The sequence below is a fragment of the Marmota marmota genome, unplaced genomic scaffold (genome assembly GCF_001458135.2).
Source record: "Marmota marmota marmota unplaced genomic scaffold, marMar, whole genome shotgun sequence".
In the NCBI taxonomy this organism is placed as follows: Eukaryota; Metazoa; Chordata; class Mammalia; order Rodentia; family Sciuridae; genus Marmota; species Marmota marmota.
The window spans coordinates 26,915,685-26,931,687 of NW_025999853.1; positions in this window are offsets into that span (position 1 = coordinate 26,915,685).

The window sequence follows — 16,003 nt, forward strand, 5'->3', positions numbered from 1 at the left end:
AAAAATTAATTTCCTGCCAGAGTGACTTGTTAAGGATTTGCTAATTCTGACTTTCTTCTCTAGAACTTAATTGAACTCAGCGGTCAATCGCTCTTCTCCCCAGGTCTTAGATAACAAAAATACATTTTGGTTTTTTTTCCCCCACCCCAGATTTATCATTTTTCAAACCAGTGATTTTTTTTCTTTAAAAATTGCATTTTTACAATGATTAAAGCAATTGAAAAGGATAAACAACTCACCATTAAGTGATTAGTATTGAGGCTTTGCTATTTTTAAATTAACTTGGGTTGATTTTTTAATTGCTTCTAATATGCTTTCTACATTCACTTAAAATATATAACAATGTAGAAATTTATAACATATTCTCATCTCTTGGACAACTCAAGAGATGTATAGCTCATTTTACCTCTGTTGTCAGCTATAGCCCATGGAAGATATCTTTCCATGGTGATGTGGGCTACCTCAGGATGAACCAGGAATGTAGGGAACATCTCTTATGGAGTTGTGAAAAGCTTAAGAATCTACATTGCAAGTTAATGATTTAAGTTCATAACTTCATTAGATTTGGAGAGATGAAATACATCTCAGCAAAAAGAGTTTTTCATTTAAGATTGATCCCGAGGTGACTGATAATTGCTGAAGCTGGATAATGGGTTCTGAAGGCTTATTTTACCAACCTCCTTATATTTATGTATGATTGAATTTATGAAGTAAAAAATTAAAAAAAATATGTGAAATGATGAATATATTAAGGATTATATAGTTAGGTACTTAGTACATAGAGATGGTTAGGATATAAGAGAAAAACAGTATGTATCTAGGGTGATTTATTGTGTGCGACTAGGACATGACCAGGAGAAAATGCATTTAAAAAAGGAAGCTGGTATGTTAGAGAAGTGATGCATTCTTTCCTTTGGCATTGGCTTTATTTTGTAGTATTGCTCATATGATAAATATACATTTTTTGGTGGAAGGTACTGGGGATTGAACTCAGGGTCACCCAATCACTGAGCCACATCTGCAGTTCTATTTTGTATTGTATTTAGAGACCGGGTCTCACAGAGTTGCTGAGCACATTGATTTTGCTGAGACTGGTTTTGGATTCAAGATTCGCATGCCTCAGACTTCTGAGCTGCTGGGATTACAGGCGTGTGTCACTGTTCCTCTCTAAATATAAATTTTAAATCAATTTAAACATTTTTTTTCCATAAATCTCTTTCTCATAAACTTTAATTCAATAAAGTTAAATTTAAAAATGAGTTCTAGTTCTCATATTGCCAAGCCATAATTAGTAATTAAAGAAGTATTCTTGCATTGAAAAATGATGAATTTTGTAGCACAAATGAGAGCAAATACCTTAGAGTCTGCATATGATGCTGTAATTCACAATGAAGAAGTAGCTTTTAAAAACTTTTTTTGGTAAAGGGGCTGGGGCTGTAGTTCAGTGGCAGAGCACTTGCCTAGTATGTGTGAGGCACTGGGTTCGATCTTCAGCACCACATAAAAAGAAATAAATAAGGCAAAGTTATTATGTCCATCTACAACTAAAAAAATTAAAGAAAAACTTTTTTGGTTAAAATTATAGAGCATTACCCCAGAAAAACTGGAATAAATATAACTCAAATGTCACGATATTAGGATAGTCATAGAACATACTTGTGAGAAATAGATTAAGAACACTTTTTAAAAACTGTTTCCATTCTAGACCCATAAGACAGGTTACTGATACATGAATATTAAATAAGTCTGTTAAAAACAAAATTAATGAGTCTATTAAAAATTATGACAAGAATGTAGGCTTAATATATTTAAACTTTAAAGAAAACCAACCAAATTTAGAAGATAAAGATTTCAAGAGATAAGTAATGACTGATCTGGTAATTTAAAAAAATGATAGTAAAATAAAACATGGAAAATGTTTATCCTCTGTACCAGGGTTGGGAATAGGGTAAAGAAAGCAAGATACCTAGTATACAAAATAAAAAGAGGCACTCATTCTCTGGGCCATGCTAGTTCATGCAAGTTGGCACCAAGAATGAGTACCTTTTTGCATTTTGCCTTCCAAATGCTTTAATCGATTGCCCTGCCCTGATCCCAGGCCTACTTTGCACTAATCAGAGAAATTAAAATTATAGCTGTGATAGTTGATCTCCAGATGGTTCTCTGTGATCCTCTCCTTCTGGTATTCATGCCTTTATATGTGGTATTTATAAATACATGGCATTCTGTGTGACCAACAGAATATGTCTAACATGATGGTAAATGTAATGTTTTGGCCGCTGACTTGGTCTTGCTTTTGGGAGAAGCTCTCATGCTGGGAGAAGACAGCTGCCATTTTGTAAAGACACACGAACAGCTATATTCAGAAGTCCAAGTGACAAGGAACTGAGGCATCCAGCCAACAGCCATGAGTGAAACATTGGAAGCAGAGTTTTCAGTCTGAATCAAGCCTTCAGATAACTGTAGCCTCATCTAGCATCTTAATTATAACCTCACAAGAACCCTCAGCCACACAAATCATGCTACTCTTGAATTCATGGACCACAAGGACAGGTAACTCACACAACAAAAATTTGAGGCATTTAATTATTTGTACATAAAGAAAAATGAATGAATAATGTGTTGTTAACATAGTCTTACCTCAACATAGCAGAAAAAAACATAAACTCTGGAGCCAAGCTCTTCCACGTTGAAATCTGGATCTGACAAATATTAGCTATGTGTCCTTGGGGAAATTTCTAGGCCTATTTGTGTTTTAGTTTCTTCATCTACAAAATAGAGAAAATAATGGTATCTATTCTTTGGTGTTGATGGATGGATTAAGAAGGCAAATACCTATAAAGCATCAATCAAATAATAAACATTATGCAAGTGTTTGGTGTCATAATTATTCTAGTTAATTTTTCATACTTATTTCTCAGATACATGTATTGTTAATGAATGAAGTGTACGTTTCCTTATGTACAAATGTATTTCACTAATGTCTTTTTATCGTAATGCCCTGGGGTGGATATACATGGCTTCTATAAAAGTATTTTGTGCTTCCAGAAGAGGACAAATGACATTTCTTCCACCTTGGTTTTAAGTGGAGAAAATAACTTTCTGGATTATGTAGCCAGTAAACTTTCAACCATTTTTTAATTTTATACTTTGTCTTTCTTTTGCCATACAAGGAACACTCCTAATTTCACGAGCTGAGGTTAAAATTTCTCATGTTTCCTTATAATGAGAAACTCAAAAAAGTTTTATTGTCCAAATGTTTCATGCCTACAGCATTCATCTTCTATATCCCTATAAATGAATCTTTTTTTCTTAGGCATCATATACCACACTCCAAGTGTGACCTACATGTATGCTTTTCTTTTTGAAGGAATGTTCTTAACTGCTCTGAGGATATAATGTAGCCTGAGCTGGAGGTTACCATGGTGATATGGCCATACAGAATGACTTCAAGTCTACATCTTGCTGAGTTTTTTTCCTGGGAGAACTGAAGATGGTTGTCTTTTGCTGATAGACTCTACTTAAACTTGCCCTCCCTGCCATTTCTTTTAAGAATAATTAAAGAACTTTGCTATTGGTAGATGTTCAAGCTGGTTATTTTCAAAAGTAGGTAACATTTATCTTTTTTATACTTTCCTTTTCTGTGACCTTTTCCCCAGTACAGCATCTTTTATTTTCTCTAGACATTTGATGACCTTATATTACCTCAGATCTTTCTAACAGGAATAAATGAATTTGTTAATCCCATTCACGCTGAGCTTTATTTTAAAAAATCATATCACTGTATTTGAGTGGCATTATGTAGACTCTGAAGTCATGACTGCAGAGAGTTACACTAGGGGAAACATTTTAATTTTTTTTAAATGACACTGGTGGTAGAAATTTCTACAAATAGAAATGCACAATGAATTCATTATTTAAAGATTATAAATATTTAAAGCATCCCCCAATGTGTATATTATAACAACTGAATGTGTCCATTTCTCCTTTACACAACAGCTTTTCCCCTGTTCCATTTTTTTATTTGGGAACATCATTTATATTTTTTGTCTTTATTGTTTTTGAATTGGTTAGCATAGTTTTTTTAGGGTCCTCAAACATTTGTTACCAAGTTATAGATGAAGTTAGGCTCAAAAATCTTTAAAAAAATTGCAATTATATTTCAACATGAAGGGGAAAATGTTCTCAATGATTATCTGTAAAATAATACATTTGAATCTCATTATAGCTCTCCTTACTTTTATTTGTGTCATTCTAATATCCACGCTTTGCTGCCTAGAAGCTACTTAGCTTTTCATGCATACAGTCCTCTCCTCACCTAAATCATCTTTATTTATTTATTTATTTTACTAGTTGTTGATGGATCTTTATTTTATTTGTTTATTTTATATGTGGTGCTAAGATTCAAACCAGTGCATCACACACGCTAGGAAAATGCTCTACTTCTGAGCCACAACCTCAGCCGACCGAAGTCATCTCTTTTTTTTTTTAATATTTTTTAGTTGTTGATGAATCTTTATTTTATTTATTTGTATGTGATGCTGAGAATCGAACCCAGTGTGTCACGCATGCTAGGCAAGTGCGCTACCACTCAGCCATAACCCCAGTCCCCGAAGTCATCTTGATGTTAGGGATCCTGCCTAACGTTTTGGTGTTTGTTTTCAGTTAGAGTTTAATTAGCAATTCAATAGCATTAATTGACTGAAAAATTTATCTAGAAGCAATTAAAGGAGGTCTGCAACATTTAGGGGAAAGTAATTACTCATCTTGAAATTTTTTTTTCCCCCAGAAATGCTTTGAACTATCTTTTCTTCAAGTTTTAGCTCTTTTTAGTAAAAAGGGGTAATATGTTTATGTATGCAGTCAACAAATTCTCACTAAGGCTCTGTTTTTTAAGATGTGAACACTGGTTAAAAGATCCCTACTCTTACGGAACTTTTATTAGTGGAAGGAAACAAATAAACAATTAAGCAATCAGTGCATAATACCAATGGATATAAAGAAGCTCCTTATACAAGAGACCACATGGTTACTTTAAAATCATCCTCTCTGCGGAGGTGCCAAATTGACATTGAAAGAACCAGGAAAAGCTAGGTGGGCGAAAATCAAAGGCATCAGCAAGTGAAAATTTGAATGTGTTTTATCTGAAGATAGAAAGAAGACCAATGTTGCTGAAGAGCAAAGGACAAGAGAGGGGAGTGATTAGATAATATAAAAGTGGAAGAAAAAGGCCAGACTATGGATCATGGAGTGTTTCTTGTGAATTGGGGTGAAGGATTTGGATTTTTTTTCTAAGTATAATGGGAACCCATATGAAAGTTTTGAGGAAGGATTAAACAATTTCTGGTTTTATATTTTAGAAAGTTGTCATGCTAGGTTTTGTGGTGGTAAGGAGTTGAACAGTAGTTGGGGTGGGATTAGGAAGCTAGAGCAAGAGTTCATGTGGAGATATGAGATGAAAGTTGATGTCTAGGGCATCCTAAATATTTTAAATTAAAAAACAAGGAAGAGGTATGTGTATAGATTTTGAAAGATATAAAACTCACACAGTATATGCTTATGTTTTATATCAATAAAAAAGTAAGTATGCTTTTGTGATTTTTGCAATATCAATCAATATACTTAAGTTTTCCCAACTTCTTTCATAGATGGTTTCTGGTAAGAATTGGCCAAAAGAAGAATTTGCATGATTTGGAAGGTAGAATCAAACCAGTAAGTTCACTTTATGAAAGTTGTCATGGTTACCCGGGGTAGTTATAGAGATTGCTGTTGGACTCTCACTTATCTTCCTGCTCCTCCACCACATGTCGAGCTCTTTGTTCAGATTCTTGGTCTTGCTGACCAACATCAGCTTCAAACTTCAACAAAGAGTACACAGGTTCTAGTGGGTTTCTGCTTTGCTTTGCTCCAGTCTCTAACACCTCTTTGGAATTGTTGGTCCTAATCCCAGGTCTACCACTACCATACTATGAATCCACAGAGGTAATAGCTCTCCATAGATTTTCCAGCCAGCTCCTCTTTTGTGGTTCTGCTTTGGTAGCTGCATCTATCTGGCTTTTCACACTGATATTGATGACTCCGATGACCATCTAACTTCTCTTTTCAGATTCTAACTTTTTCTTTCACAATTGTTTAAGATATAATTCTTACAAAATCATCACCCTATTCTTTAACTATTCTGTAACTTATTCTATAACTATTATATTATCTATTAATGATTCACTGATTGAATCCTAACTGATACAGTTATTGAGAAAAGTCTCTAAATATGGCTGTCAACGATTCCTCAGTCCCTTCACTGTGCATGCAGAGACTCCAAGAAATGTGCTCCGTTTTCTCTCTCCTTGAATCTGAGCTGGACTTTTGACTTGCTTAGACCAATAGAAGGGAGTGGAAATGGCATTCTGGAATGACTTGATGCCAGACTACAGCTTTCATTCCTCTATCTTGGATCTCAGCAGCCATAATGTAAAGAAACCCAATTCAGATTGAGTGGTTGGAGTCCACATGGAACAAGAGAAGCCTCTTAATATGAATTCCCTGTTGACTACAGTTGCTTGAGTGAAACTAGGCAATACTACATATAGCAGAAGAACTGCTCAATTGAGCACTTCATGAATTCCTAATGCACAAAGTCAAGAAATAAGAAATCATTGTTGATTTAAGCCTCAAAATTCCTGGCCAGTTTGTCACATAGCCCTAGAAATATCGATTGATTGATTCATTCAGCACTTACTGTGTACCAGGCAACATTCTAAATGCTTAGAAGCCATGTTGAACACCATAGATAAGGTCCTTTCTCCTTGGAGCTTACATCCTAATGGAGAAAAATAAATAAAATAATTTTATATGGTGATAATTGCTACAAAATATTGACATATGCTCATGAGACAGAATCATGGAGTGGAAGACACTATCCTAAATCAGTGTTGAAGAGAGAATTCTCTGAGATGACTGATGAGTTGAGACCCGTAGAAAAGCTCCATTCCTGTAACAAATTGGAATGTTTCAGGCAGAGAAAACTACAAAGTAAATGAGAATATCCTAAGAACAGAAGAAAACATCATGTGGCTAGTGTGCAGTGATGGAGAGGCAATGAAGTAGTCTCTTTGACATCTTTTTAACCTTCTTAAGAATTTTTGGTTGTATTCTAAAGTTGAAAAGTGTTAGGCACACTATGGACTCATTTAAAATATATTTAAACTCATGACTACAATGAGTATAGGGACATGTAACAAACCCTTTATGATAGTTATCCTTAAGGGATTTTCATAAGGAGTGATTTATTTTTAAAATCGTATTTTATAATCTTTCAATTTTGTATAAATGTGGAGCAAACATGAACTGTCCTCAAAAATCCATTATTTCCTTTTGTATCAATAGGCTCATCATCAGGAACATAGTGAGACTGTATATATCCCTAACTCCTTTGTGGTGGAAGTGTTATGTGGCTCAGTACATGAATGAAAAACAAATGTGTCATTCTCTTCTTTGGCTTTTGTAGGAGTGGATAGGTCTCTTTCATGATTCCTTTCCTCTAGTTCTATCTACTTATAGAGTCTGATAAGAATGTATAGCCATAGATGAAAGGAAACTTGGTCTTGAGTTATTGCAGGTAAGAGAACTATATTCATACTAAATACACTCTGATAGGTTAAACTCCAGAAGTTCTAGAGTGTGCTACCATGGTTTAGTCTAACCTAAATAACAGAATAAGTATATGCATTATTCTTGTAATCTGAAGAAAAAAAAAAGGTGCTGGGAAAACTGGAAATCCACATGTAACAAAACAGAATTAAACCTCTATCTCTCACCATACACAAAACTCAACTCAAGGTGGATCAAGGACCTAGGAAATAAACAGAGACCTTGTACCTAATGGAAGAAAAAGTAGGCTCAAATCTCTGTCATGTTGCATTAGGCCCCAACTTCCTTAATGAGACTCCTATAGCGTAAGAATTAAAACCAAGAATCAATAGATGGGATGGATTCAAACTAAAAAACTTCTTCTCACCAAAAGAAATAATCAGTGAGAGGTGAATAGAGAGCCTACAGAATGGGAGCAAATCTTTACCACAAGCACATCAGACAGAGCACTGATCTCTAGGATATATAAAGCATGCAAAAACCTCAACACACACACACACAAAAAAAAACCCCACAAATAACCCAATCAATAAATGAGCCAACAAACTGAATAGACACATCTCAGAAAAGGATATACAATCAAACAAACATATGAAAAAATGTTCAACATCTCTAGCAATTAAAGAAATGCAAATCAAAACTATTCTAAGATTTCATCTCACTCCAGTCAGAATGGCAGCTATCAAGAATACAAACAATAGTAATTGTTGATAAGGATGTGGGGAAAAAGGCAAACTCATACATTGCTGGTAGGACTGCAAATTGGTGCAGTCAATCTGGAAAACAGTATGGAGATTCCTTGGAAAACTGGGCATGAAACCACCATTTGACCCAGCTATCTCACTCCTCAGTTTATACCCAGAAGTCTTAAAAACAGCATACTACAGGGACACAGCCATATCAATGTTCACAGCAGCACAATTGACAATAGCTAAATTATGGAACCAACCCAGATGCCCTTCGGTAGATGAATGGATAAAGAAAATGTGATATATATATACATATATATATATATATGTATATATATATGTATATATATATATATATACATATATATATACATATATATATATAATAGAATACTATTCGGCATTTAAAGAGAATAAAATCATGGCATAAGCAGGTAAATGGATGAACTTGGAGAATATAATGCTAAATGAAGCAAGCCGATCTCAAAAAACCAAAGGCTGAATGTTGTCTTTGATATGAGGATGCTGACTCATAATGGTGATGGAGGGGGAGCATGGGAGGAATGGAGGAATTTTAGATAGGGCAAAGGGGAGGGAGGGGAGAGGAGGGGGCAAGGCGGGTAGGAATGATGGTGGAATGACTTAGACATCATTACCCTAAGTACATATGAAGACACGAATGGTGTGAAAATACTTTGTGTACAATCAGTAACTTGAAAAATTATGCTCTATATATTTAATATAAAATGAATTGTATTCTGTCATCATGTGTAACAAATTAGAATAAATAAATATTTACAAAAAAGAAAAAAGTGTCAAAAAAGGCCTATGTTTAATTAACACTTTCAATTGTAGTTAAAAAAAAAAAACCCTGAAGTCTTTGTGAAGCTTGACTAAACAGGTTAGTAAATTAATCGGAGTATTAGAGAAAGTGGGTATTTAAGGTTTTTTGTGAAACAATATTTAATGATGCTGGTGACCCTAGTTTTTATAGTCTATGGTAGATAATTCAAGGGTTCTCCACACTCCCACTCTATTGCCTCATGTCAGGAAGTTCCTACTTGAATGCTAAGGACTAGGAAGTATCACTGTATTGCACCTTTTCAAATCAACTTTTCTCAGTGTATTATCAGAAGTGTTATAAAATGTGCATTTGTTACATTGTCAATTTTCCACGCCCATTATGTGAGTCTAGAACTAAGAGAAAGGCTTTTGATATTATAATTAAATAACTTGAGTGATAATGCCCAGATATTTCAAAATACAGTGGCTTTAACTTGGTATCATTGATTTATAACCTCACTTTGCATCTATAGCTTCTGTGCACAGAGTTGGAGGACACACTTCTAAGTTTGCCTACCCATTTAAAAACAGTTCTAGAGGTCATGCATATATATTTCAGTCAACTACAATTTTAGAGGTCACATAGACTTTTAGCTTATTCTCCCTTCAATTTATGCTCTTTCTGCCAGGCCCATCCAAAATGAGAGAACATTTTCTAACATTTATTTCATTGCCTTTGGCAAAGTGCAACAAACTGGGATTTATACAATAGAAAATTATTTTCCATTCCTAACCTAATATTTCTGAAATATGCCTGAACTTGCTCTGTCTGCTGAAAAAAATTAGATACTTACAAGAAATTTCCTGTGCTGTTTCTTTTAACACTAAAAATTTTGGTTTAAAAATTCAAACAATTTAATGAATGATTTTTTTAATGAAATGGACACCATTAAAATGTATAATCTAAGCACTGTGGCAAACTTAAAACTTTTTGTGTTGAGTTGAAATGAATCAGCTGACTAAAAATTATGTCGGAAATTCTGTGAATAAAACTAACGAATTTTATAAGAATTTCACTAAAGAAAAAGAAACATAAAGCTTGATATATTGGGTTAAAAATTGTGGATTTCTAGTTCTTCCTTTTTCACGTTTTAATTGTGGTCCTGCAATGCTGTTTATGGATTAGATAATTTACTTATTCAAAGTCATTTTGCATTGACAATCTATCTATCTTAGGATTTTTTTTGGGGGGGATTGCTATGGTTTGGATCAGTGTCCCCCAAAGGCCCATGTATTGAAGGCTTGTTTGCTAGGCTGTGATATTATTGGGACTGGTGCACTCTTTAAATGGTGAGCTTCCTAGAAGAAACTTAGGTCATTAGGGAGTTGCCCTTGAATGGGATATTGGAACTCAAACTTTAAGGTAAAATAAAACTTTTCCATTATTAAGTTAAATATCTCAGGTATTTTACTACAGTAACATGAAGCTAATACTAAGGATGTGTTACTACAATGATTAAAAAGACAGACAAAGTCACTTTCCTAATAGAACTTGCATTCTACTGAGGTGGAGAAACAATTAAAAAATGTGATATAATTTGCTATTTTGCTTGGGTTCTCTAGAAAGTAGATACTAAAGAGGAGGTGGCATTGAAAAGATTAGGTAGTACATTTTTGAAAGAAAGAAGACCCACCTCAGCTTTTGGGTACAAGTGATGATCTTATCTAGATGACCTCAGTCAATGGCTGAACCATGCTCACCATTTATAATGAGCATTCTTTGCTAAGGAGTACTTCAATAAATTGGTAGAAACATTGTTGGGTCCAGCATTATGACTGACCTCACCCCGAATCCATTTTTTCCCTTTTTCTTTCATAAATTTACTACCCAATCTTTTCAATGCCACTTCCTCTTTAGTGTCTACTTTCTAGAGAACCCAAGTAGCAAGAGGATCATGAGTTTGAGGCCAGTCTGGGAAACTTAGTAAGACCCTGTGTCAAAAAACAAAACAAAACAAACAAAGGGCTGGGGGTGTATTTCAGTAGTTCATTGGTAGAGACCCTCGGTTCACTTCCTAGCACAGGAAAAACAAATAAAAATTTTAGAACAGCCCATGACTTTCTGATGGGTTGATTTGGGGAAATGAGGATTAGAGCGAAGTCAAGGGAGATTCCTGGGTGGGTGGCCTCAGAAAAATGTAAAAATGAAGGAAAAGGTTTATGTTCTAGGTGGGAAGACAGAGTTTTATTTCAAATATGTGAAATTTAAGATGCCTATTAGATGTTAAGTTGACATGTAAAAAGTTTGATAAGGGCATTTTGAAGCTCCTAAGAGAAGTAGAATGGGGATTAAATCTGGGAATCATTAACATAGAGATGACATGTATAGCCATGTGATCAGGCAAGATCATCTATGGAAGTGAGGGTAAATGGTGAAGTGACCAAGAAGTGACTTTGACTAAACCCTAAGGTACTACAAAGTTCAAAAGTTGAGACTAAGAGGAGATAGTGAAAGCTACAAAGAAGGAACAGTAAGACAGATAGAAAGACACCAGGAGATTTGGTGTCCTGGAAACCCAAGGATTTCTTTTTTTTGTTTTGTTTTGTTTTTATCACAGAAATTTATCTAAACAAAACCAGAAATTTAATGAGAGCTTCTTTATATGTAAAAAAAAAAAGTTGAAAAAATACAAAAGATCTAAATTTATTTTTTAATTTTAAAATGTTAATAGAATTTAGTTTTGTTTTATGGTGTTTCCAAAGAGGCATCATTAAGAATGTTCACCTACAGATTCTATAGATAAGCATGAAATAAAGTTCATTGAGAATTAATAATCCTTTTCATAATAATGTGATCCCAAGGATTTCTTTACTCACTTTTTTTTTCTTTATGGTACAGAAAATTGAACCAAGGGGCGCTGCCCACTAAACCCCATCTGCAACCATATTTATTTTTTATTTTGGGACAGGGTCTCAGTAAGTTGCCCAGGCTGGCCTTGAATTTGCAATCCTCCTGCCTCAGCCTCTTGAGTCATTACTGAGATTACAGGTACATGTTACTGCTCCTGACTAAAGACATGTAAGATGAGTAGTAATTGTTGACTTTTGGAAATGGTACAATGAAAATAAATGGCAGCTTTGACAGGAGCAGTGTCATTGGAATAGCACAGATGAAACACTTATTGAAAAGAATGTTAAGGAGAAAGAATTAGATCTTGAGAAAAGAGAAGCAGTGTGTGTGTGTGTGTGTGTGTGTGTGTTCGTGTGTGTTTATATTTTATCCCTAGAAGAGAGATCTAGTGAAGCCAGTCAAATTATTTTATGTTATAGTTGTTTTAGAATATAGGTAGTACTAAACTTTTTATGGACATTATGCTTTTGGAAAAAGAGTTGGACAAATTTCCCTAATGAAGAAATTTCTACCTTGGATACTTACATTTAAATACATCACTAATCAATACAAATTATATAAACTGCATTTGAAACAGCATTCATGGTCAGTCCTTCATTAGGCTCTTACTCTTATATGCAGTACTACTTCTTGATTTAAAATTACCAAACAGCTTAAGAGAGGCATCGTTTATGCCCTGTGTGAACACCAATTAAACTTTTTAAGTACTTTAGAATGGGTTCCAATCCAATAATTAAAGATACAACAATAATACATAGAAATCAAGTTCAAATTTTTTGGTTTTCCAAGATAGTTTGGTTGGCTAAATAATTATAACTAATTTTGACCTACTTAGTAGAAACAAATAACAAATAACATTAAAAGTCTTTGAGTATATATATATATATATATATATATATATATATTCCAAATATATCCTTAGTATAGAAATGAATTGACATTATTTTTATACAAATTCAATTATATAGCTGTTAACACCTCTAAGACTTATGTCCATAGATATAAACATATATATATATATACACACATATCTATCTATATATAAATTTTATAAAACTATTGGTCTTGAGAAAAATAGTCAAGGAAGAATGAGTTTTAAATTGGCATTTGAAATATTGACAATGATGGAACAAATATGCATGTTTGGTATTGATGGAAAACAATGCAAAGTTTAACCTATCTAGTTATGATTGTATTTAAAATAATAACTTGGATTTATAGTATAGCACTAATTAGGAATACAATGCTAAACTTATCATGAATTCTAGAGTTATAGCAACTATTACCTAGGTAACCACAAGAATATATAGCTTTGAGTTGAATTTATTAAATGAAAAGTTTTCCTTTGGATTCTTTATATTGCTATGTGTAAAAGAAAATATGATTTTAAAAGATTTAGATTTTAAATTACATTTTCTCACAATTAGAAAAGGTAAAATAATGGCTATATTTGTTTCATTTAAATATCCCAAACAATATGTGTTGATGATTTATACTTCACATTTTTCTCTAAAGAATTGAATGTGCTTTATGTTGTTCTTAGAACAGTCTGAAAATTTTTATATGGATGAGCTATTGGAAGATACTTTTGTTATAGTCGCTTTTATTCAGTGAAAACAGAAACAATGATATATATATTTTAAATTTCAAGTTAAAGATGCATTTTAATTCCCATTTATCTTTTTGTTGTTGTTGTTGTTATTTTAGCATGATCTTGTTGTCTTGATATTTCCCTTCTCCCCTTTCACAGCTATTTCTGTTTCCAAGTTATTCAAATTAGATGCGGTCACATGGTTAAATTTTCTCTGAAAATATGTGAGTGAAATAGTGTGTGCCACTTTTGGACTCAGTCCTGGGTATGTTGTACCACATTCTTGTCTGCCTACTAGCCAATTTAAACTTAATATGACAGTACCCAATTTCACTCCTACAGATGAAGGTGAGACATTAAGAAATGATAGGAGAATGTAAAGAAAGATCCTGGTCTTTTGACTAACTGCATGGAGCAGGGCAGATTATTTATCTGGACTGCTCACTTCAGACTATGAGTTAAGAGAAAGAAATTTCTACTTTTAGAGCCACTGTATTATTGGTAGTTAATTATTGCAGGGCAGTTAATGATTAGCATCAATTCTTTCATAAAAATTTGTTCTTTTTAGATATAAATGATAGTAGAGGGTATTTTGACATCGTATACATGCATGGAGTATAACTTATCCTAATTGGGATCCCATTCTTGTGATTGTATATAATGTGGAGTTTCACTGCTCATGTATTCAGATATGAACATAGGAAAGTTATGTTTGATCCATGCTACTGTCTTTCTTAGGCCTATCCTCCCTCCTTTCTTTTCATTCCCCTTTGTCTAATCCAATGAACTTCTATCCTTCCCTCCCTCCCCCTTATTGTGCATTGGCATCTACATATCAGAGAGAACATTCGGCCTTTGGGTTTTTGGGACTTGCTTATTTCACTTAGCATGATAGTCTCTGATTCCATCCATTTACTGGCAGATGAATGCCAATTCTGATGAAAATAGAAACTTAAAGACTTGATGCTTTTTCTCCTGTATCGTTTCAATTGTATACAATTATGTTTTCCTAATATTTTATATTAAATAACATTTTAAAATTTTGAACATAGTATATTTTTTATATATATATATATATATATATATATATATATATATATATATTTCATACAACATATTATTATTTTTTAAAATTTATTTATTTATTTATTTATTTATTTATTTATATGTGGTGTTGAGGATTGAACCCAGTACCTCACACATGCTAGGTGAGCACTTTACCTGTGAGCCACAACCCCAGCCCAACATTTTATTTTTATATCTTTTTTATATGATATAGGTCTTTTTAAATAATTTATTCCCTTACTTATATTTTCTTATTTTATAGAGGAGAAAACTGAGATGGAGAGATCATTAGCTGATGTGATTTCACATAATTGCTAAACAGGAGCCAGATTTTCAACTTGGTTCTCTGCATACCCAAGTTTATTTTTGTTTTCTAATAATGAAGGAATAAAGTACCAGATTTTTGATAGAAAGAATTAGAAATTGAGTTAAGGCATTTAGGGAACCCATCCTCATTTTAGGTGATTTGAGATTGCAGGCTAAGAAGGGTTCATTGAAAGAGTCTGTTTTCAGGAAAATATTTCTTTGTTGCAGAATGAGTTGAAAATTCCTAATGATCTGCATTGCTATCTATGATTTGAATAGAAGCTAGGGTTCTGGTTTTAGCTGAGGAAGGTTTCAAAGTGGCGGTGCATAGTTGCAGGTCCTGATCTGGGCATAGGTTGTCTAGACAATAGTAGAAATCTCTCTCTTGCATCTTGCTAATTTTCAAAAGGGACTAGTGACTGGTCATGGCCTGGAACTAGTATCTGCATGCTTATTGTCTTTATTATCTTGTTCTTTCTCATTAACTTGTCTCTCTTATTCTTTGTATGTGGATTTCATCACCTGCTAATTAGAATGTAAGAAGTAGTGAGTATATAAGAAGGTGCTATCAGTGAGACAAAAACAAGGAATCCTCTATAAAAAGCACTCAGAAAAAAATCAACAGAAGATCCAAGAGATGATGTTACATATTCTAAAATACAGAACAAAGTATTTTGTGTTCTTCAATAGCTCATCAATATCTTCATGTAAGAAATGCAACAAGAATTCACTGGAATTTTTCAGTTTCCAGTAGTGGCTAACTTTGATAAATAGCTGTATTACCTTGCTAGGGCTACCACGACAATATCACAGACTGGGTGATTTAAACAAAAAAAAAATTTATAAAACCTACTTTAAAGATGCTAACCTTTAGGAAAGCAAAAAGAAAGTTAAATGAATCAAATTTGTTTTGAAACTACCTCACTCAAAACATAAAAGCTATGAAGAAGCGATTTCTTTCACTCTATGGCAAATTTCTTTCTGTAATCATGAAAATAGCAAGAAAAGAAA